Source organism: Choloepus didactylus, chromosome 17 (genome assembly GCF_015220235.1).
Source record: "Choloepus didactylus isolate mChoDid1 chromosome 17, mChoDid1.pri, whole genome shotgun sequence".
Taxonomy (NCBI): domain Eukaryota; kingdom Metazoa; phylum Chordata; class Mammalia; order Pilosa; family Megalonychidae; genus Choloepus; species Choloepus didactylus.
The window spans coordinates 62,796,818-62,813,386 of record NC_051323.1 but is presented as its reverse complement, the minus strand read 5'-3'; the positions used below and the strand labels follow the sequence as shown (position 1 = coordinate 62,813,386).

At 37.5% G+C, this 16,569-nt stretch overlaps 1 long non-coding RNA gene across 1 annotated transcript in view; it reads left to right on the top strand.

Annotated features, from left to right (window-relative positions):
- The first annotated feature begins 584 nt into the window (after positions 1–584).
- Positions 585–16,569, top strand: part of LOC119512945 — a 33,075-nt gene continuing 17,090 nt past the window's right edge. The window contains exon 1 of the long non-coding RNA XR_005212489.1: positions 585–622. This is a non-coding gene — a long non-coding RNA (uncharacterized LOC119512945). The remainder of the gene's footprint in view (positions 623–16,569) is intronic.

Here is a 16,569-nt window from a genome sequence, read left to right as displayed (position 1 = left end):
AAACATTTTTACTTGATGGTCCTAACAACCAACGCTCCACCTGCCAAGGTCCCATGATACATTTTCACATGGAGAAAGGCTCAATAGTGATTTCTTTTTCTTTTTTTCCATTATAGTAGATCTTAAAGAGGAGAGAGCAAGAGGGAGAAAGAGGCTGAATGCACTTTTGGAGGAGTCACTCACCCATTAGCATCATCCACCACACTCCTCTCTGCTTTGTGACAGGGATGCTTTCCAAACTTCCAGTAATAAAAAACAAACCTTCACCAATGGTGACAAAGATGCAATTGAATTATCTTCCTATTCTCTCCATGGAATAAAACAGTACAAAATCATCACCACAAGAAGAGCCTGTCCAAGAGGATATATTCAAACACTACAGAGAAAAACTATTACAGAGGTGCATCAGGTAGTTAATTTATACAAATGTTATTTTCCCAGATTCTTTTTACATTTTTGGTATTTTTCAGCCTTTGAAAATTTGTAATTGTGATTTACATTCTTATCCTAAAAAAATTCACTTCTGTACTTTATTTTGTATTGGTAATCTTGTATTCATTTTATTAGAAGGACACCAAAATCAAATAAGGCTCAGACCTTATGGAACCTGGAGCTGCCCTAGGTAAGTGTTATTCTCCTGCCCATTTTACAGATGAAGAAACTGAGGCCCAAAGAAATTAGATGACTTGCTCACAGTCAACAAGCTAGTAACTAGTAGAGCCGAAGTTTGAACGTGGGCAGTCTGGCTCCAAAGCCATTGCTCTGAACCACCACACTATACCTCCTCCTCTATAAGGTAAGATAGATGTGATGAGGCCATAGAGAGTTGTAGGAAGCCAAAAGAATCATAGATGACTTCTGCTTGATAGGATGCACTGGATGAGGAAATTTCCTGATGGAATGGCATTTGAGTTAGGTCTTGGGTTGGGGTGGGGGGTGGGGGTTAAGCTTAGGATTCAACTCTCCATATATTTAGTGAGCAATTAAGAGCCTGAGATTATATAATAAATAATAATCTTTTTTGAGAAAGAAAATTTCAGAGACTTTTACCTTCTGGTATAAAATTTTGGACTTTGAGTAACTTTTTTTTTTTACAATAAGAATTCATTATTTTTTTAATGTCATTTTTGTGAGATATACTAACACATACAAGAAAAGAATACAAAACCTAAGTTTGCAGGTAAATGAATGATGACAAAGTGAATACCCATGTAAACAGCATCTAGTCCTAAAGTATAGTATTGCCAAGACCCAAGAAGCCCCCCTCAAGCCCCTTTCCCCAAGGTTACCCCCTTTTTCCTTCTTGAAGATATCTACTATCCTGCTTTCTAACACTATAAATTAGTTTTGTTTGATTTACAAAGGGAAAAAATTAGTACATATGGATGAAATAATTCAGCATATATTTTTTGGGAATCTGGCTGCTTTGTCTCAATGAATCCTTGTGAGATTCATCCATATTGTTGAATGTAGCTGAAGTTAATTTTTAAAATTCTGTATAACATCCTTTGCATTAACTTACCACTATTTATTCTTTCAATTGTTCACAGATATTTTGGCATACCTCAGTAGTCTTTGTTAGCAGCCTTGCTTTCTGGTATTACCTCACACGTGTTCTAGGCTCAAGTTGTCTATTTCCTGACCTAGTTATATAATCGGTCATTTCTCCAAAGAAGGGCCAAGACAAGTTTGAAGAAGAAAGAGAAGTTGGGGGTACTTGTCCTACAATGTAGGATTTAATTGGAACTATAATCATCAAGACTGTGTAGAATGGAGCAGAATTAAGAGCCCAGAAAAAAAGACTCATGTGTATGTGGAGAATTGTTCTATGACAGAGGAGCACTGCAGATCAGTAGGGAAAGTCAGTATTTTCAATGAAGGGTGCTAGAACAATTGGTTATATATATAAAAATATAAATAACATTTGAGTTCTTGCCTCGGGTCACCTGTAAAAACAAATTCCAAGGAGTTACGGGTTGAATTTGTCCTCCAAAAAGATCTGTTGAAGTTCTAATCCTGAGTACCTCCAAATGTAAACTTATTTGGAAATGGGGTCATTACAGATGGAATTAGACAAGTCAGATGAGGTCATATTGGTGTCCTTATAAGAAGAGGAAATTGCACACAGACAGACGATAGGAGCACGCCATGTGACATTTGAGGTAGAGAAAGCCACGAATTGCTGGCAAGCTGCCTCCAGGAGCTAGGAGAGAGGCATGGCACAGATTCTTTCCAACAGACTTTAGAAGAGGAAGGATGGCTCTCCCAACACCTTGATCTTGGACTTCGAGCCTCCAGACAGTGAAACAATAAATTTCTGTTGTTTTAAGCCACTCAGTTTGCAGCACTTTGTTATGGCTGCCCTAGGAAACTAAGACAGCGGCATAAGTGATCAAATTTAAAAGTAAGACTTTTAAAGATAACATAGAAGAATATTGTTATGACCTGGTGATAAGAATAGATTTTTAAACAAGACACAGGAAAAGGGACATAAAATGATTAATAAATTATACTTAATTTAAATTCAGCACTTATTTATCCAAAGACTCAGAAATTCTTTAACTATGTTAAAATTAAATGGGTTAATGACTTTGGAAACTTGATAAGAGTATTCCTTAGAACAGGATTAGAGGACAGGTGGAAAAAGGAAAGAATGGGAATAAATATATCATATTTCAATGCCAAAAAGAGACCTTAAAAATAAACTAATACAAAAAAAAAAACAACAATAGGAAAAGAAAACAAACAAAATGAAGAAAATGCAAAAAAAAAAGAAGAAAAAATAAACTGACAAATTTGAATATTACAATTGTAACATATATAATTGCAAAAGGATATATATTTAATGAACTTATCCAAATTAATAAAGAAAAAACAAACAGCATAATAGAAAAAGAAATGTGCAAATTTTATGAATAGGTAATTCACTGAAGAAAAAAAGTAACTGCTTAATAAGCATATGTAAAATGCACAGCATTACTTATAAGCAGGAAAACCTCAATAAGATATCATTTCAAACTCATAAGATTGGCAAAGTTTTAAAAGTATGACAATACAAGATATTGAACAGAATATGGGGCAAACGTAACTCTCATCCTCATCTGGGGAGATAACATGTTGGAAAGCAATTTGGTAAATACCTGATAAAGTTGTAGATGAGTGTACAATGCAGCAACTCTACTCCTAGGGAAATTCTAAAATATGTGTGCCAAGAGCCAAGAATCTTTATAGCAACTTTATAAATAATAGCAAAAAGGGGAAAGAACATAAATGTCTATAAATTAGAAAATGAAACAATAAATAGGTATATTCATACAATGGGACAAATAAGTATAAGTGAATGAACTAAAACTCATACATATCAATAGGAATAACCTCACAAAGAGTAAGTTGTAGAAAAATACCTACAGTATGATACTGTGACAGTTACTATCTTTCAAGGATGTCTGCACAATGCCTCCTAGACTTCATGCTCTGTAGAACCTTATCAAGTTTGTGTCCCTTCCCCTTGAAACTGAGCAAGCCTTTGTGACTGCCTTGACCAACAGAGTAGTGAGCAAGTAACATATAACTTTTGAGGTGGGCCATAAGTGTATCATATGCTTTTGCCTTATTTCTTGGGATGCTTGTTCTTGGAACCCAGCCACCCTGTTGTAAGGAAGCCCAATAGCCTCTGGAGAGGCTCATATAGAGAAGACCCTTGTCCAATAACCTCGGTCATGCTCCAGAAGCCAATACCACCCTAACAGCCCTGGAGTGAACCATCTTAAAAGTGATCCTTCAGTCCCAAATCAAGCTCCCTCAGCTGATACAGCATTGTCATAAAGACGAGCTGTCTACATCAAACCCCTGCTCAAACAGAAGATTCATAAGCAAAACAAATTACCATTATTCTAAGATAGTAAATTTTGGGGCAGTTTATTAATCAGCAATAGATAACTGATAACTTATATGCCTAGGGTTTATATATATATAGTGTGATGGTAAATGTTTGGTTCTCAGGATTATAAAAAGAAAGCCTTGATTTGCAATTTTTTTTTGCCCATTTCCATGGCATAAATACTCTGATCATAGCCAATTTCCAAGCTACCAATGGTTTAACAAACACCTTGCCAAATTCCTGAAACTGAGTACAAGAGCTGGTTCCAGCATACCACTGTATGTATAGCAAAAGTATGAAAAAATGCAAGGAAATGATGTATTCCAAATTCAGCATAATGGTTACCTAGAGGGTTAGAGAGGGAAGGCAACTGTGGAGGGATTCACAGAGGATTTTACCTGTATACTATTGTTTTATTTCTTAAACTGGAGAGGTTGCTACATAAGTCCATGCTATGAGTAATAGGCCTGGACACTAAACAGACCTAGGTCTGCTTTTCACAGCACTGTTTCCTTAAAAACATGTTAAGATAAATGTGGAATGCTATATGCTAGCTGATGGTTGTCTTCTCCGTATACTGTGAAATCTTTGGTCTGTGGACTGCCCCTGCACTGGGAGAGCTATGAAATGCACATGGCCCTTGAGCCTTCATGAGTAGAAGGAAATAAAGAGAACTGGGAAACCAAGGCAGAGACTTCAAGGTGAATTAAACTTTCCAAGAAGAATTAGCACCAACCCTAATCAAATTCTTCCAAAAATTTGAAGAGGAGGGAATACTCCCTAACTGTTTCTATGAGGCCAACATCACCCTAATACCAAAGTCAGATGAAGACATTACAAGCAAAGAAAATCACAGATCAATATCCATTATGAATATAGATGCAAAAATCCTCAACAAAATACTAGCAAACTGAATCCAACAGCACATGAAAAGAATTATATACCATGATCAGGTGGGATTTGTCCCAGGTATTCCAGGGTGGTTCAACATAGGAAAATCAATTAATTTAATATGCCACATTAACAGAATGAAGGGGGAAAAAAAACACATGATCTTCTCAACTGATGCAGAAAAGGCATTTGACAAAATCCAGCATCCTTTCATGATAAAAATACTTAGAAAACTAGGAACAGAGGGAAACTTCCTCAATATGATAAAAAAGGTATATATGAAAAGCCCACCACTAACATCTTAATGGTGAAAGAATGAAACTTTCCCTCTAAGATTAGGGACAAAATAAAGATGCCCACTGTCACCACTGTTATTCAGCATTGTACTAGGAGTTATAGCCAGCAGAGCACTTAGGCAATAAAAAGAAATAAAAGGCATCCAAATTGGAAATAAAGAAGTAAAAATTTCCATATCTCTATAATCCTATATAGAGAAAATCCATAAAAATCCATGACAAAGCTATTAGAGCTAATAAATGAATTCAGCAAAGTGGCAGGGTAGAAGATCAACACACAAAACTCAGTGCTATTTCTACAAACTAGTAATGATCAATCTGAAGGTGAAATAAAAAAAATCAATTTACAGTAGCAACTAAAAGAATCAAATATGTAGGAATATATATAACCAAGGATGTAAAGAACTCATACATGGAAAACTAAAATCAATCAAAGAAGATCTAAATAAATGGAAAGACATTCAGTGTTCATGGATTGAACACTAAGAATTGTTGAGATGTCAATTCTACCCAAAGCAATTTATAGATTCCATGGAATCCCAATCAAAATTCCAACAGCCTACTTTGCAGAATGGAAAAGCCAATCATCAAATTTATATGGGTAAGGGGTCACAGATAGCCAAAAACATCTTGAAAAAGAATGAAGTTGGAAGAGCCACACTTCCTGATTTTAAAACTTATTACAAACCTACAGCAATCAAAACAGCATGGATCAGGCAGAAGAACAGACATATAGACCAATGGAATCAAATTGAGAGTTCAGAAATCAGCCCTCACATCTATGGCCAATTAATTTTTGACAAGGGTACCAAGTCCACTCAATTGGGAAAGAATAGTCTCTTCAAAAAATGGTGCTAGGAAAAGAGAGGCTAAACCTGCTTATAATTGTGCCTAAGAGTCTCCCCCTGAGTACCTCTTTGTTGCTCAGATGTGGCCCTCTCTCTCTAGCTAAGCCAACTCAGCAGGTGAACTCACTGCCCTCCATCCTATGTGAGACCTGATTCCCAAGGGTGTAAAGTTCCTTGGCAATGCAAAATATGACTTCTGAGGATGAATCTGGACCTGGCATTGTGGGATTGAGAACATCTTCTTGACCAAAAGGGGGATGCGAAATGAAATAAAGTTTCAGTGCTGAGAGATCTCAAATGGAGTTGAGAGGTCACTCTGGTGGGCATTCTTATGCACTATATAGATAACCCTTTTTAGGTTTTAATGCATTGGAATAGCTAGAAGTGAATACCTGAAACTATCAAACTGCAACCCAGTAGCCTTGATTCTTGAAGACAATTGTATAACAATGTAGCTTACAAGGGAGACAGTGTGATTGTGAAAACCGTGGCTCACAGTCCTGTTATCCAGTGTATGGATGGATGAGTAGAAAAATGGGGACAAAAACTAAATGAAAAATAGGGTGGGATGGGGGGGGTGATTTGGGTGTTCTTTTTTACTTTTACTGTTTATTCTTATTTTTATTCTTTCTGGTATAAAGAAAATGTTCAAAAAATAGATTGGAATGATGAATGCACAACTATATGATGGTACTTTGAACAGTTGATTATACACCACGGATGATTGTATAGTATGTGAATATATCTCAATAAAACTGAATTTAAAAAAATATTGATAGGAGAACTGGATAGCCATATGTAAAAGAATGAAAGTGAACCCCTACCTTACTCCATGTATAAAAATTAACTCAAAATGGATCAAAGACCTAAATATAAGAACTCTAAAAGAAAATGTAGGGAACCAACTTCAGGACCATGTGTTAGGCAATGGTTTCTTAGACTTTATACCAAAAGCATGAGCAACAAAAGAAAAAAAATTTTTAAAGGGACTTCATAAACTGTTGTGCATCAAAGGACTTTATCATGAAAGTAAAAAGGCAACATACAAATGAGAGAAAATATTTGGAAACCACATATCTGATAAGGGTTTAGCATCCAGAATATATAAAGAATCCTGCAACTCAACAACAACAAGACAAACAACCAATGTAATATAAGCAAAGACTTGAATAGATGTTCCCTCAAAGAAGATCTACAAATGACCAAAAAGCACATGAAAAGATGCTCAAAGTCATTAGCCATCAGGGAAATGGCAAATCAAAACCACAATGAAATACTATCTGATACCCACTAGAATGGGGCTACTATTAAAAAATGGAAGTAACAAATGTCGAGAAGATGTGGAGAAGGAGCAACACTCATTCATTTTTGGTGGATATGTAAAATGGTGCAGCTACTGTGGATAGCAGTTTGGTGGTCCTCATAATATTAAGTATAAAATTACCATATGACTTGACAATCTTACTTCCAGAGATACACCCAAAAGAATTGAAAGCAGGGACTTAAACAGGTATTTGCACACTAATGTTCACAGAAACATTATTCACAATTGTTCAAGTGTCCATCAACAGATTATAATATAGATGAAACTTAGATATCCTGTTGCATAAAATAAGCCCAACACAAATGGCCAAATACTGCATGATCTCCCTGATATAAAATAATTAGAGTAAGCAAATTCCTAGAGTGAGAAACTAGAAAACAGGTTACCAGGGACTGGGGTGAATATGGGAACGGGGACTTAATGTTTAATTGGTAGAGTTTCTGTTTGGGGTGATGGAAAATTTTTGGTAATAGATGGTGGTGACAGTAGCATGCTATTCTGAGAGTAATTAACACCACTGAATTGTAGATTTTAATGTGGCTAGAAGGGAAAGTTTTAGCTTGTATATATGTTGCTAGAATAAAACAGTTTAAAAAAACAAGACTGTACAATACAAGCAGTGAACTCTAATGTAAACTATGGATTATAGTTAATAGTTGTACAATTATAATAATATCTCACAACAATTATAGCAAAGGTACCATACTAATGCAAAGTGTTAATAAAGGGAAAACTGCGTGTGTGTGTGTGTGAGGTAAGGTATGTGGGGATGTGAGGACTCCGTTTATTATGTGTGATCTTCCTGTAAACCTACAAATTCTCAAATGAAAAAAAAAAAAAAAACTAAATGAAATAGAGAATAGAAAACAATAGAGAAAATCAGTGAAACCAAAAGTTATTTCTCTGTAAAGATTAACAAAATTTACAAACTTTAAACTAGACTGATCAAGAAAGAAATAAAGACTCAAATGACTAAAATCAGGATTAAAGAGGGGACATGATTAGTGAGTGCCCTTATAGAAATAAAAAGATTATAATGGAATAATTTATAAAATTGTATACCAAAAAATTAGACAACCTAGATGAAATGGACAAATTTCTAGACAGACAAAAACTACTGAAATTGACTCAAAAGAAATAGACAATCTGAAGAGACCTATAACAAGTAAAGAGATTGAAATAATGATCAAAATACTTCCCACAAAGAAAAGTCCAGGACCAAATGTCTTCCCTGGCAAATTCTACCAAACTTTTTTTTTTTTTTAAAATAAATTCAAACTTACAGGAACAGTTGCAAAAACAATACAAACTTCATACACAGAACTCCAGCATACCCCGACCCCCCTCCCCGGATACCCCGATCCACCAACTTTAACATCCTGTCACACCATTTCTTTTTTTCCTCCCTCCCTCCCTTCCTATCATCCATCATCTATTGCTCTGTCTTCTGAACATATGAAAGCAAGCTGCACACACCCTTGAACCAACAATATAATTCACATATACACTTCCCACGAACAAGAACAAGAACATTCTTTTATGCAATCCCATTAAGCACAGCTAAGAAGTTCAAGAAATTCAACATTGATACAAAGCTTACATTCTATATTTCCTTTTTTTTCTTATGTCCCAACTGTGTCCCTTTGAGCCTCCTCTCCTCCATCCTCAGATCCCATCCAGGATCATCCTTAGCATTTAATTGTCATTATCTATTTAGACTGTCTTTTTTTTTTTTTTTTTTCCAATTGTGGAAACATATATACAGCCTAAATCTTCCCATTCCAACCCTCCCTAGCATTCCATTAGTGGGATTAATCACATTTAGAATGTTGCAATGCCTTCACCTTCCCACCGTCCATTACTAGAAATTTCCCTTCACCCCAAACAGAAACCCTACACTCATTTCTTAACTCCCCATTGCCCCTTCCCCCACTTCTCATAACCCATACTCTACTTTTCATCTCTATGGTCATATTCTCTGATACTTTCTTTGTGTTTACTGTGGGGCTTAAATTTAACCTTTTAAATCTATAACAATCTTGTTTTTCTTTGATACCAACTTAACTTCAATAGGACACATAAACTATGTCCCTATACTCCTCTATTCCCCCACCTTTATGTAGTTCTTGTCAAAAATTATATATTTTACATTGAGTCCAAAACCACTGATTTAACATTACAGTTTATGTATTTTAGATCCTGTAGGAAGTAAATAGTGGAGTTACAAATCAAAAATACAGTAGTATTGGTATTTATATTTACCATGTGATCTTTACGGAAATCTTTATTTCTTCATGTGGTTTCAGTCAATTATTTAGTGTCCCTTCCTTTCAGCCTGCACAATTCCCTTTAGCATTTCCTATAGGCCTGATCTACTGGTGATGAAGTCCCTCAGCTTTTGATTATCCGGGAATGTTTTCATCTCCCCCTCATTTTTAACCGCCAGGTGTTTGTGAATTTTCTAAGTCTCTGATGGTTATTGACTTCTATTTGTATTCCATTGTGGTCATAGAATGTGCTTTGAATAAATTCAATTTTTTTAAATTTATTGAGGCTTGTTTTATGTCCCAGCATATGGTCTATTCTGTAGAAAGATCCATGATCACTAGAGAAGAATGTGTGTCCTGGTGATTTGGGATGTAATGTTCTATATATGCCTGTTAAATTTCTCTACATCTCTCTCTCCTTTCTTTGTTTCTTTCACAGTAGGGCTCTGTGCTGGTTTGAATGTATTATGTCCCCCAGAAAAAGCCATATTCTTTGATGTAGTCTTGTGGGGCAGACGTTTTGGTGCTGATTAGATTTGCTTGGAATTTGCCCCACCCAGCTGTGGGTGATGACTCTGATGAGATATTCCCATGGAGACATGGCCCCACCCATTCAGGGTGGGCCTTGATCAGTGGAGCCATATAAATGAGCTGACTCAAAGAGAAGGAATTCAGTGCAGCTGTGAGTGACGTTTTGAAGAGGAGCAAGCTTGCTAGAGAGGAACATCCTGGGAGAAAGCCATTTTGAAACCAGAACTTTGGAGCAGACGCCAGCCACATGCCTTCCCAGCTAACAGAGGTTTTCCGGATGCCATTGGCCATCCTCCAGTGAAGGTACCTGATTACTGATGTGTTACCTTGGACACTTCATGGCCTTAAGACTGTAACTGTGTAGCCAAATAAACCTCCTTTTTATAAAAGCCAATCCATCTCTGCTGTTTTGCATTCCACAGCATTAGCAAACTAGAACAGGCTCCCTTTAGTATCTGAAGTAGGGCAGGTCTTTTATTGGCAAAATCTCTCAGCATTTGTTTGTCTGTGAAAATTTTAAGCTCTCCCTCAAATTTGAAGGAGAGTTTTGCTGGATAAAGTATTCTTGGTTGGAAATTTTTCCCTCTCAGAATTTTAAATGTCATGCCACTGCCTTCTCACCTCCATGGTGGCCGCTGAGTAGTCACTACTTTGTCTTATGTTGTTTCCTTTGTATGTGGTGAATTGCTTTTCTCTTGCTGCTTTCAGAACTTGCTCCTTCTCTTCAGTATTTGACAGTCTGATCAGAATATGTCTCGGAGTGGGTTTATTTGGATTTATTCTATTTGGAGTTTGCTGGGCATTTATGCTTTGTGTATTTATATTGTGTAGAAGGTTTGGGAAGTTTTCCCCAACAATTTCTTTGAATACTCTTTCTAGACCTTTACCCTTTTCTTCCCCTTCTGGGACACAAATGAGTCTTAAATTTGGATGTTTTATTTTATCTATCATATCCCTGAGATCTATTTTAATTTTTTTGATTTTTTTCCCCATTCTTTCTTTTGTTCTTTCATTTTCCATCCTGTGGTCCTTGAGGATGCTGAGTTGTTGTTCAACTTCCCATAGTCTTGTACTATGAGTATCCAGAATCTTTTTAATTTGGTCTACAGTTTCTTTTATTTCCATAAGTTCATCTATTTTTTTATTTACTCTTGCAATTCCTTCTTTATGCTCTTCTAGGGTCTTCTGTATGTCCTTTATATCCTGTGCCATGCTCTTCTTCATGTCCTTTATATCCTGTGCCATGTTGTCATTATTTGTCTTTAGTTCTTTGATTAATTGCTCCAAGTACTGTGTCTCTTCTGATCTTTTGATTTGGGTGTTTGGGTTTGAGTTCTCCATATTGTCTGGTTTTATCATATGCTTTAAAATTTTCTGTTGTTTTTGGCCTCTTGGCATTTGCTTTACTTGATAGGGTTCTTTCAGGATATGAAAAATACCAGTCTCTAATTTGTCACATCTACAGCTTGGTGGTGTACACTTTCTCTAACTAACCAGCAGATGGCATCCGTGAATCACCTATTCCCCTCAAGTCAGTTCTCCCCAACTTTGTCTTTGTGGTGTGTGGGGGTCTGATTCTTGTGGGGTTCAATTGGTGCAGTAAGTTTGGGTGTGTTGTTGGTGCTGTCTGCCCTGAATGTGGGGCGTGTGTCTGAGCAGTTAGGGAGGGAGGGCAGCTTTAATAATCAAACCTCCCAGGTGTTCCCGGAGATTTAAGGCTGTTGCAAGAGTCTAAGCCTTCATTTCAGTCTTGCCACAGATCGTCTCTGCCGCTAACCCAGAAGTCCTTGGTATTGGCGTAGGGTCCCTGGGATTTCTGAGTGGGTCCCCCTTCCCAGCTGTGCTCTTCCAGGACCTCTGCTGAGGGAAGGCTGTGCCATGTCACAAGTGCATGCCGGCCCTCCAGGGAAGTCCTGGGCCGCCGGCCCATGCAGGGGCGTTCCCAGCCTGCTGAATGGGTCGTGTTAATTTCCCCCTTTTTGCACAGCTCCACCTTCCCAGCTCCAGGACAATTAGCTGTGGGCACACTAAAGGCAACTGTCCATGGCCAATACTGTGGCATGTGCGTGGTGCTGTGGGAAACACTCCCTGTCACACTGAGACCCTTGGCGCAGCTCTGGGCTGTGGCCCTGGCCCCAGGAGTGTCCCCAGCCCGCCAGGAAGATGGCTGCAAGGGGTGCAGTTTCTTTCTCCTTTTGGCTCCCCTCTGCCTTCCTGGTTCCGAGACAATTAGCAGCGGGTGTGGGAAGGGCTATCTTCCACGCCAGATAGAGGCATTGGCACAGCCCGTTCCTGCAGCGCTTCACTGAGCGGTTCTCGCTGCCGTATCCGCAGCTGCTCTGGGTTTTTTTTTTTTTTAAAGAACTAGTACATCTCCAAACGCCACTCCATGGTTTCCCCACACTGCAGCGCGGCCGCAGGACTTTCAGCCGGCTCAATCACTCGTTTCAGAACACATACTCCTGGTTTCACCAAAGGCACGGTCCCTGTGGATTTAGCAGAACTTGTCTGGCTTGTGCATCGCTGAAACTGGTGTTCTGGGTCACTTTCTGGCTTTTAACTAGTATTTTTCATGGAGGTGTTTTTTTGCCCTGTCTCACTCAGCTGCCATCTTAGGTTCTCCCTCTACCAAACTTTCAAAGAAGAATTAACACCAATCCTTCACAAACACTTCCAGGAAATGGAAGCAGAGGAAATAATTCCAAAACCATTCTATGAAGCCAGTATTACCAGTATTACCAAAACCAGACAAAAACATCAGAAGAAAAGAAAACCAGAGACCAGTATCTCTTATGAGATTAGACACAAAATCATCAACAAAACACTAGCAAACCAAATGCTGCAACATATAAAAAGGATTGTAGCTGTGTTAAACGCTGAAACTTGTTCCAGGAATGCAATATTGCTTCTACATACAAAAATCAATGTAATATACCATATTAATATAATAAAGGAAAAAGTCCATATGATCATCTCAATCAATGCAGAAAAAGCATTTTATAACACCCTCTCATGATAACAAAACAAAAAGTCAACAAACTTGGACTAGAAGGGAACTTCCTGAACCTGAGAAAGGGCACCTACAAAAGCCCCACAAATAACATCCTACATGTTGATAGACTGAAAGCTTTCCCCTAAGATCATTAAGACAAAGATATCCTCTCTGACTACTTGTGTTAGACTTTGTAGTGGAGGTTCTAACCAGGGAAATTAGACAATAAAAGGAAAAAAAAGACCTCTAGATGAGAAAGGAAATAGTGAATTTAGCATTATTTGCAGATGACATGATCTTGCATATAGAAAACACTATGGAATCCACACAAAGAACCTATTAGAGCTAATAAACAAGTGCAGCAAGGGTGCAGGATACAAGAACAATATACAGAAACAAATTGTATTTCTATATATTAACAATGAATAATCTGAAAATTAAATTAAGAAAGTAATTCCATTTACAATAGCAAAAAAATAAAATACTTAGGAATATCTTTTCCAATTTTTTATTAGAGAAGTCATAAGTTTACAGAATAATATGCAGAAAATACAGAGTTCCCATGTACCCCCCCCCATTATTAGCAACTTGCATTAGTGTGGTACACGTCACTTGTTACAACTGATGAAAGAATATTATCATAAATTTACTATTAACTATAGTCCATAGTTTACATTAGGGTAACAAAGGAAGTGAAAGATTTGCACACTGAAAACTACAAAATATCACTGAAGGAAATTAATGAAAAACTAAATAAATTAAAAGACCTTCCATGTTTATGGATTGGAGGCCTTAATAATGTTAAGAAGCAATACTCCCCAAATTGATCTACAGATTCAACACAACCCCTATCAAAGTCTTAGCTGCCTTTTTTACAGTTGTGGACAATCTGATCCTAAAATACCATATGGAAATGCAAGAGGCCCAAAATAGCCAAAACAACCTTGAAAAAAGAACTAAGTTGGAAGACTCACACTTCCCAACCTCAAAAGCTACAATTATCAAAACAGTATATTACTGGCATAAGGATAGACATGTAGATCAATGGAATAGAATTGAGAATCCAGAAGCTGGGTTAAGGGTACACAGGGCCTTTCCCTGTACATTTTTTTTTTTTTTTACAACTTCTTGTGAATCTTTAATTATTTCAAAATAAAAAGTTAAAAAAAAAAGGGCAAAGGCTTGAGTCAGACAAACTTACATGCAATAGACTTACTTGCTTTGTGACCTTGAGCAAATTACTTAATTTCTCCAACTTCAGTTTCTACACTGTAAAATAAGGATAATATGTCCTCCAAGGAATTTAAGCCCCATCGAGTATAAGCTTATGTAGAATAAAAACTTGAAAACAGCAGCAATTTGCTTTTGTTTTAATTAATTTTTTATGTATCCTAACACCTAGAATAGTGTCAGGCATCTAATAAGCACTTAACAAATATCTGTTGAGTGAATGAATGAATGGTGTGACAATTAATGAGGAAATATATAAAGCATCTAGTATAGTGCCTATATATATATGTAGTAGGTTCTCAATAAATGGCAGTTATCATCATGTCCATGGCTGAGATGGGATGACCACCTTGAATTTTCCTTTGTTAGATGTCTCTAATTTGATTTACAATTCTTTTAAACAGTTTTAGTCTATATATGAAACCTCTATACTTCAAAGTGGTGCCCTAAGCCTATGGATTCCATCAGGTCCTGTGTCCAGCCATCAAAGGAGGATTTTATTGCCCAACTCCTAGAAAAAGTTTTGCTGAATTCTGCAGCCAGAACATTGTCACAGCTACCTCAATTGAATCTTTCATACAAGGCACATGTTGAAGTGCCTAAAACCCAGAGATGAAACTTCACTGAGCTCAGAGAACAAGCTGTATGACTGTTTTGGGGTCTACTTGCTGAAAATTTTTGTATGTCTGGCAGATCTTCAATGTTGAGGTTTGGGGGAAGAGGACCTCTAGCCTTCTCTTATCTCTAACCAGTGGCAGTATATTAGTCAGCTATTGCTGCAATAATGCTGCAAAACATATCACTCCAAAACTTCAGGACTTACCACAAGAAGTTATTTGTCTTGCTCATAAGTCTGAGAATTGGCTAGGCTTGGTTCCAAATTTTGTGTTGAGTTCAGGTCTGTTCCATGTGTCTCATTCTCAGGCTCAGGCTAATGGGAGTAACAACCATGTTTTTGTGGTGAAACACAGGTGTGCAAGAGACAAGCCAAACCACACAAGCATAAAGTCTCTGCCATATCATGTGTGTCTGCATTCATTAGTCAAAGAAAGTCACATGGCCAAGCCCTAAATTGGGGTGAGGGGAGGGGAGGCAGGGAGATATTCTCTGCCTAAGACCACTAAAAAGACCAATCAGAACGTTATAGCTGTAAATGACTGAAGTGGCTTAGTTCGGTTCGCACATGGCCTCTATGCCTGAAAACACTTTACTGGAATTAGAAGGAGTAGGGAAAGGAACATAGGGTCTGGTTTCTAGTATACTCTTTCAGTTCTCCTAATTTCACCCTCCTTTCTCCCCATCTCTAGTAACCCAGTGCCACTTAATGAGGACAGGATGAATGTGCTGACCACTGGACAGTGAAAGAGCACATTTAGGGAGTGCTATCAGCCAGCAGTAATGGAAAGCTTGTACAAATGACTCACCCCAGCTGGAGGATGCATGGGCTTGACCCCTAGGGCAGAGGGCAGCAGACAGTGCTAGAGGACAATGGCAGCACATCCATGGGGCTGGGATTGGCAGGAACCTCAGAGGCAGGTAATGTCCAGGTGCAGCACAAGGAAACCGATAAAGCCTATTTTTTGCTAAAAGATATTCTTAGCTTTGTTGTCAGGGAATAAATTAAAGCCACTCCTCCTGGGTTTATTGAAAGGAAGCTTCTTTGAGTCCTAGCTGTTTCTGATTGCTGAGGCAAGATTTGCAGGAATTAGTAAAAATCAATAATAATTCAAAAGGACAATGTGTCAGAGCCTTTTTGAAAAGCAATCTGGAAATATCTGTTATAATTAAAAATATATAGACATTTCTACCCAGCAGTCCAGTCATGAGAGTTTATCTCATAGAAATAAAAGTACAATTACATAAGGACACATATATAAGGATGTTTATTGTAGGGTCATTTGTAGTACAGGCACACAAACACACACACGCCGTGTGCATGCACACACACAGGAAACAAAGTGGATGTCTATAGTAGAGGAATGGCTGATAAACCATGGTGTATTCCTACCATGAATCCATGGTGCATTTCCCAAACATCAAAAGAATGAATCAGAGTTATGCAAATTGATTTGGAGGGATTTCTACACATTAATGTTGAGTGAGAAAAGTAAGATGCAGAAATGTGTATACAATATGATACACACATTGTAAAACAAACAACAAGGGACAACATATATGAATGTTTGTGTGTATCTGTATGTCTGTAAAGGAAGGTAAGAACATGTTTAAAAGGACACATACTGGATTGTTAATGTGAGTTACCTTGAAGGGTGGAGGGTTGGGGGATGGCATGGTAGAGGAAAAAGAAAG